This window comes from Centruroides vittatus, unplaced genomic scaffold (assembly GCF_030686945.1).
Source record: "Centruroides vittatus isolate TY-2023 unplaced genomic scaffold, ASM3068694v2 contig_250, whole genome shotgun sequence".
Classification (NCBI taxonomy): domain Eukaryota; kingdom Metazoa; phylum Arthropoda; class Arachnida; order Scorpiones; family Buthidae; genus Centruroides; species Centruroides vittatus.
The window spans coordinates 529249-537530 of record NW_027121584.1 but is presented as its reverse complement, the minus strand read 5'-3'; the positions used below and the strand labels follow the sequence as shown (position 1 = coordinate 537530).

Genomic DNA, 8282 nt, shown 5'->3' with positions numbered 1-8282 from the left:
AGAAGAAAATGGCTGATTTTGTAGATGAATGAAAACAGAATGACAAATAAATTGTGTATATATGTTGTATGTACTTTAATTAATAATCTTTTACGTAATTTAATAATTTCTGATTTTGTAAATGTAACGTTTTAAAAATAAAACTTTTTTAAACTTATTATTCTGTGAGGATTCTTTATATGTTGTGTATCTAGTTAGTGATAACAATTACCTATTAAATTTATCGTTTTAATGTTCGCCATACTTTCCGTAGCAAGCATTCGACGAACTCGTCTTGCCGCCAGTTTGTAAACAACACGCATCTACTCCGGACAGAAGTCGCTCGCGAGTTGGACGCGCGTACAAAGATTCTTTCCGCCCACGGTCGCTGGACACTGCCACGTAGGACGTAGCCTAAAGCGTCCAATTTTATATACCGGACCGGTTCTGAGCTGTTAGCCGCCTGCCTGTCAACTTCCAAGCAGCCAAATTATAGGCATTGGCGCATGCGTTTTACAGAGCACCAACGTCACGGTTTAGCTGGTAGAAGCGACACACGCATAAAGCATCCAATTTTATATCCCGGAGCGGTTCTGGGCTGTTAGCCGCCTGCTAGATATTCGGCCACCCTCGCCCGATTATGTGAATCACGAGCAGACTAGATCAACGGCGGGCAACCCCCGGCCCGCGGGCCAGCTACGGCTCGCGAAAAGTTTCTATCCGGCCCGCGAGATCTTTAATAGATTATTAAATTGGAAAAATAACTAATTAATAGTTATTTTTCCAATTCTTTGTAATTTTCGAAAACGATAAGAGAAATAAATGTAGTAATTAACTTTTTATTTATTTATTTCATATTTGCAGACTAAAAAAATTACGAGTCACAAGAAGGCGTCAATTAACTACTACGGCCGCGGAAAAAAACGTAAAATTTATTCTGGCCCATGTTATAAAAAGGGTTGCCCACCGTAGACTAGATTTATAACAACCCAACCGATAGGAGTTTACTGGCACGTTTTTATGATAGTTCTGTATAGTTGACAGGAGTTTAAAAAAAACTCCATTAAAATATTTGATATATTTATTCTGCGTTTATTCCGCTCTCCCATCTTATATTACATACGGATTTCAATGTTAAACCGGTGATATTACGATTTAGTATGTCCCATCTGTAAGGGGATGCAGAAAAAAACGTGTACAATTCTAGTACAGTGTTAAAAAATTAACTGTTACTTTGGCAGCATCGTTTACAACCAAATTTAATGAATGAGACATACAATGGTAGAAAAAAAGCTCTAGAATTTATTTTCCTTAAATTTACGATTTATATATCCATTGTCATAAAAATTTGTCTTTCCAATGTTTTCCCAAGACTACAGATATTCAGGTACAAAGTAATTGGTTTCGACTTATTTCTACTAAGAAGTAGTTAAATAATTAAGAGATTAGGGAATGGGGACATAAATAAAACCCTGCCGAAAGAGCCAGAATTTTATTTAAACAAAAGCTTAACCGAACCAATCACTTGCTCAGTACAGTGGGGAACTGATTTCCGTGTACACCTGGTATTAAAACGAATTAGTCAGAAAACAAATGACCATTAAGTTTAACATATTTAGATTTTTACAGCTATGGTGAGAAACGTTTAAAATTTACAACAGCCCTGTGGCGTCCTTTGAGATATACTAGTAATGCGACAAAAGAGGCATTTGACATTGACCGGTATCGGCACCCACGGGATTTGGCAGCCTGCGTGCATGCACGCGCCGCACACCTACCAGGACAGTCTCTGATTCCATTCATTAGCCACTTGTAGGGAGCTATTTCACTAAGTGGATTGTTTTAAGATTTAAAAAGTAAAGAATATTTTGTTATTTTTATGTACGTTTCTTCACAAAGTTATATTTAATTATGAGTTTCTTTAAAAGTATATTCATACAATTAAAGAATTTTTTGTACTAGGCATGTATATTCATCCCACATTTTGTTTTACTAAGTAAGTTTTTTTTATAATTTTAATTTTAGCCCTTATATCGTGGCTAGTGATTAAAAAATTTATTTTAAAAAAGTTTTGGCTCAAGACCATATAATGAAAAAGAAAACATTATTAAAAGAGAAAGACCAATGCCTAAATTAAATATAAATACCTCGACAAAAAAATTTCGACATTTTGACGATAAAATTTATGACGAATGACGATTCTTCCGTAAAATTGAAGCAATTTGGAAATCAAAGCGGAATAGAATTTAACATTGGTAGACAATATAAAATAAATATTGAAAATTATAACAAGATAATTACGCATATCTTCCATTCCAAACCTAATAACCGGTGCAAACAATTATATTTCTGGCTAACGTTTTCGGTCCCTCCACTGAGACCTTCCTCAAGCCTATATTACTTCCTACTCGATCTTTTTCCAAAACGATTTTCGAACAATCGAACCGTTCGAATCGAAAAATCGAATTGTTCGATTTTTTCGATTTAATCAGGAAGCATGTGCATAACGGAAAATTTTAAAGGTTCGATTGTTCGAAAATCGTTTTGGAAAAAGATCGAGTAGGAAGTAATATAGGCTTGAGGAAGGTCTCAGTGGAGGGACCGAAAACGTTAGCCAGAAATATAATTGTTTGCACCGGTTATTAGGTTTGGAATGGAAGATATGCTTATAGTCCGGTGTTTTTAGAGGAGTTTTATATTAAGATAATTACGATTAATAGATATATCTAAATTAATAGATGTTATATGTTTTTTCTCAAAGCAAGAATTGGCATTTAGAGGGCATAGGGAATTTATTGAATCTAATAACGGAAGTAATTATGTTGAACTTTCTTACTTATTAAGTACGTCAGATACGTTGGCCGGATGGCCGAGCGGTCAAGGTAGCAGCCTACCGCTCTGGGGGGACCCGGGATCGAATCCGAACGGGTCGAATAATCCCCAGGAATTTTTCAGGGGGTGGTCCGTTCGGATATGTCGGGCCCCGTCCCTCATCACCCGGTCGCCCCATTGTGGGCCTGGCTGAACCCATAATGGGCCTACTAAAAGAGGCCCTCTTAGTGCCCACAGGGCGGAAAGAGTTAAAAAAAAAGTACGTCAGATAATATATTAAAAATACATTTAAAGAAGTATACGGTTTTTACTGACTTACCGAACAAACGATTACGAACGAGCCCTGATGCGCAATTAATTGATTGCCCCTGGTAAGTCGGCTTCTTACAGAAACACAGCTTCCCTATCATCAAATGTCACGGCACGCCACTGACAAGTAGTAACTCAACTTGATCGAAAATGATTTGCATAATTTAGTTTTCAATGTTTTAATACAATTTTAAACCAAAACAAATAAAAATATGAACATTCATGCTTTTAATTACAAATGCTCACATGTATGTATGTATGTATCTATATATATATATATATATAAAAGCTTATATCATCATCTGAAGACAAATAAATAGAAATTGTTTGTTTTGTCAAATTTAGATTGGTTTTTTTTAAGAGCATAATTTTTTTGTTTAGTTTACAATTAAAGTGTATTTTTCAAAAAATGTTTGTTTATTTCTATTTAGATTGTATACTTTGTTATTACAATCTTAGAACTGTGATGAGTTCTGAGCACAAGCAATAATGCAGAAGAAACCTTTTCTATGAAATTAAACTTCTCATACATACATAATTTTAATTACACAAACAAACCTACATAACTAAAAACAGATAAACTAATAAATTTGTCAATTTGACATTTTTGTTTTTTATAATTGGTAAGTTTTCTGTGTTTTCTATTGTTTCTAGTTTTCTTTTAATAATCTTTTCTTCTTGGTAAAATATCCATTATAAATGACATGTAAACGAAAGATTTATTTTAAAAATTTAAAACTGCAAGAAAAAAGAATTTCATTATATTACTTAGGACAGTGGTTCCCAACCGGTGTTCTGTAAGCATCTCCCAAGTGTTCCGCAGATTTAGTCGCAAATTGGAAAGTGTACAATCATATTCGAGCCGCCGAATATTAAAAAATTAAAATCATAAAATTTTCATAAACTTAAATATATATGTACGACTCGTACTTATCGAGTGTACTACTGTTTCGAATAAGATAAAGGCAATGATAAAAACTGAATGAAATATGTAAAAAACATCAGGCACAAGTTTCCCATTAAAGTTATTTAGATATATTTTTTCCTGTCTTAGAATTGGCGTTAATAATATGAGAGATTTTGAATTATAACTGCTCAATTCTAATAAAATAACTGATGACAAGCTTATGTATTTCATATTAACTTATGTAAGTGTTCTGCTAAAGAAAATTGTTCACAAAAGTGTTCCGCATTCTAGAAAAGGTTGGGAACCACTGACTTAGGAAAAAGCAGTAATAAATGAATGTAGTTAATATAACATGATAGTTAAATCACAAATTATTATTAGATATTAAAATATTTCAATTGCTTAATGTTTCACTTAATGCTACTTTAATAATATGAATATAACATCATTTCTTAAAAGGGACTATTTATTTCATTTCTGTATATTTTAGATATTTCTATATTGATATTATTAATATTTCAGATAACTGGATATGACACTGAAATTTTGAATTGCGACGTTAACCGATTATTCGACTACTACCAACTTTCAACTGATATCAGAGAATCATTTTCAGGAATTCACAGATATGTGAATAGACTACTCCCAGCAAATTTCTATCACGACATACTGATATTGGAGATGAGACACCACATGTAATAGCAATTCTACTCGATATCTCAGCTTTCCATAGATAGTTGGAAAATATCTGATCAATTTAAAAGCAGAACAAGCCAAACAAAAAACATTTCATACTTCGATAATCACTAGTTTAGATAATCATTTACAATCTACAATAAGTACATTTTCAAAACTTACTAGCAAAGATAAACTTGATTTGTATAACTGTTCAATTTCTTTAAATCTATTAACATCAGCTTACAGATTAGGTCAGTGGATGAGCAAAAAGAAAGAGTTCAAACCAGAAAATGAAATTTGGCTTTTAGAATATTTTCAATGTATTTTACAGAATAATTATAATTTGAAAGAAGCAGATTATACAGGTTCAAATGTAAAAAAGAGTAATATCGTTAATTCATGCTTAGATTTTTAAAAATCTGTTACAAATAATTATTCTCTACCCAAAAATTTAACTTTGATGACTTCTTATGCTAAAAATACTTACAACAGTTTGGCTGCAACTGGTAATTCATAAGTACTCTTCAATCTAAGGAATGTAATGAATTAATAGAATTAGAACCTGTTAAGATCTAATCTCAGCTAAAATACTTCCTGGTCCAAGGAACAAAAAATATGAAGTTTTAAGGAATATTTTATGTTCACTAGTTGATTTAAAGAAATTAACCATTAGAAGTGGAGAAAAAATCGTTTAGTTGTAATGGCAGTCGGATCTTGGAAAGCCATTAAATATCTTCCAAGATTTCTTTCACATAGACACAGAATCCTTAAAAAAAACTTGATACAGAAAGAAAGAAATTGAATAAATTTATATTTTATTTTATTTAGTACCTGTTCAATTAAATTGTCTAGTTTGATTAACATCCTGATCAACTAGGCATTCCTAACGAAGTATTTGAGATTACAAGAAGAAATGCTTTCAACTATAACAGGTATTTTAACTGATGATGAAAAAGCTGCAGACTATCTTACTTTTAAATTGACTCTAAAAACTAATACAGGGTTTAAAGAAATGGTAAATGTAGGAATTGGTTTGACAGGCGATCCATTCTTTTGCGGACTATTACTATGATTTCGAGAAAGAGCAATTCGTGAGTATTCCGCTTTATTTTATGTACAGTACATTCTTTAGTATATTATTCATTATACAGTATGCAATCACTAATTATTTCAGCGGATATTAAGGTGAAAGCTAGAATAGCCATAATTTCCAACGAAGGACGGAATATGTTTGGAGTTCTAGACAAGACAATCAACTAGGCATTCCTAATGAAGTATTTGAGATTACAAGAAGAAATGCTTTCAACTATAACAGGTATTTTAACTGATGATGAAAAAGCTGCAGACTATCTTACTTTTAAATTGACTCTAAAAACTAATACAGGGTTTAAAGAAATGGTAAATGTAGGAATTGGTTTGACAGGCGATCCATTCTTTTGCGGACTATTACTATGATTTCGAGAAAGAGCAATTCGTGAGTATTCCGCTTTATTTTATGTACAGTACATTCTTTAGTATATTATTCATTATACAGTATGCAATCACTAATTATTTCAGAGGATATTAAGGTAAAAGCTAGATTAGCCATAAATTCCAATGAAGGACGGAATATGTTTGGAGTTCCAGATGAGACAGTCATGGCCAAGTATTCATACAATATACAAAAGATAGTTTAGATCAAGAAAGTGGTACAGAAACCATAATTAAAACTGGTAAAGTTATCTTTACAAACTGAAATATAATTGAAAGTAAGTTACTTGTTATTTTAATTATTGTATAATATTTTAGGTCGAGTATTAGTTACAAAAAATCCTTGCATTTAATCTGGAGATATTTGGATGTTAGAAGCTATTGATATTCCTGCTTTACATCACATTGTAGACTGCATAGTATTTCCACAGAAAATATCTGATCAATTTAAAAGCAGAACAAGCCAAATAAAAAACATTTTATACTTCGATAATTACAAGTTTAGATAATCATTTACAATCTACAATAAGTATGTTTTCAAAACTTACTAGCAAAGATAAACTTGATCTGTCTAACTATTCTATTTTTTTAAATGTATTAACATCAGCGTACAGATTAATTGGTCAGTGGATGAGCAAAAAGAAAGAGTTCAAACCAGAAAATGAAATTTGGCTTTCAGAATATTTTCAATATATTTTACAGAATAATTATAATTTGAAAGAAGCAGACTCTCTTTCTAAAAATGAAACATAATCTTGAGATGATTTCAGAAAATTATCATTTATTAGATGATGGTGCATGTCCATTATCCAAAATTATTAAGTTTTTATCACGATAATAGACACTTAAACAATATTTAAAAAATATTACAATAAAATTCTTAGTTCAACTAGAATTGTTATTGAACAAGCATTTGGACAATTATTTGGCAGATTTAGAAGGCTAAAACATCTACATATGTTTCAAAGGGATTTGATTCCAGAAGTAATTATTACTGACTGTGTATTGCATAATTTGTGAATTTTATACAATGATATACCTCCAGATGCTTGTTCCATAAATGATAATTTTCAAAACAGTTCTCAGAATTTTTTTTTCTATTAATACATTAAAATTAAGTTTGTAATTATTATTATTATTATTGTCTGCTATTACATTGTGAACTTTTAATCACAATGATACCATGTTCATCTGCATTTATAATGTATAATTTAAACAAAATTTTATTAAATATTTGAACCAGTTTCAGAAAAAGTATTAATCATGTATTTAACATTTTGTTATTACTTTTAGTTATTTGTAATTGTGAATTACATAATTCTAATAAACTTTGTTCATTATTGAAAGTGCTTTGATTTTTTGAATAGATGTATTTTGGTAAATCTTAAATACATTTATGAGTCATCAAACAAAAAATTTTATTAAAATATTCAAACATTTTACATTTTATTTCCTGCCAATTTTAACAAAACATCTGTTAATTTTTCCATGGCTTTTAATTTTTTTTCCTCTATTTTTTTTAAATCATCCCATCGTTGTTCTTTAACCTCTGCTTTTCTTTTGTCTTCTATTTTTTTTTCTTCTAAATAATTTCTAAACCACAATGGTGGTTCATCACCAGTTCGTTTCTTCTTTTATGTTCTTTCAGTGGTTTCTGCTTTCCTTTGGGAATTTGATGTACTGGGTGCAGAAATAAAATTTTCATTTTCATGATTGAAAATTGTTTTCAGAGGTACATCGCAGAGAACTTCGAAGGTAACTGCTGAGGGGGTTCACATTTGACCTATTTCCATAAACTTCGTGAAATTTATGGAAATACTTCCAGTTTATGGCACTACCACCAGACTTTCGATCTGTCCACATTTTTCCTGTAGGTACACGTTAAATTTCGCCACAGCATGGCATTCCGTGGACCAAAATGTGTACCCACTTTGTTTGAGACAGTCGGAAATCCTCTGCCATAATTTGGATTTTTGAATCAGTTTCAGGAATTATTCCTCCATTTCTAATCTTGTGTCTATTAGTGGTAGTGTTGCTTGGCAAGGCCATTCATTAGCTTAAAAATTTTTTTTTTTAATCTTGCAGTCTTTTATAGTTTGCTATAATT

General features: G+C 31.3%; 1 long non-coding RNA gene across 1 annotated transcript; it reads left to right on the top strand.

Annotated features, from left to right (window-relative positions):
* Positions 1-5558: 5558 nt before the first annotated feature.
* On the top strand, positions 5559-6633 carry LOC136971427 (uncharacterized). Its single transcript, XR_010880162.1, has 6 exons — positions 5559-5637; positions 5707-5796; positions 5880-6020; positions 6090-6179; positions 6263-6417; positions 6494-6633. It is a non-coding gene; the product is annotated as an uncharacterized lncRNA (long non-coding RNA).
* Positions 6634-8282: the final 1649 nt, after the last annotated feature.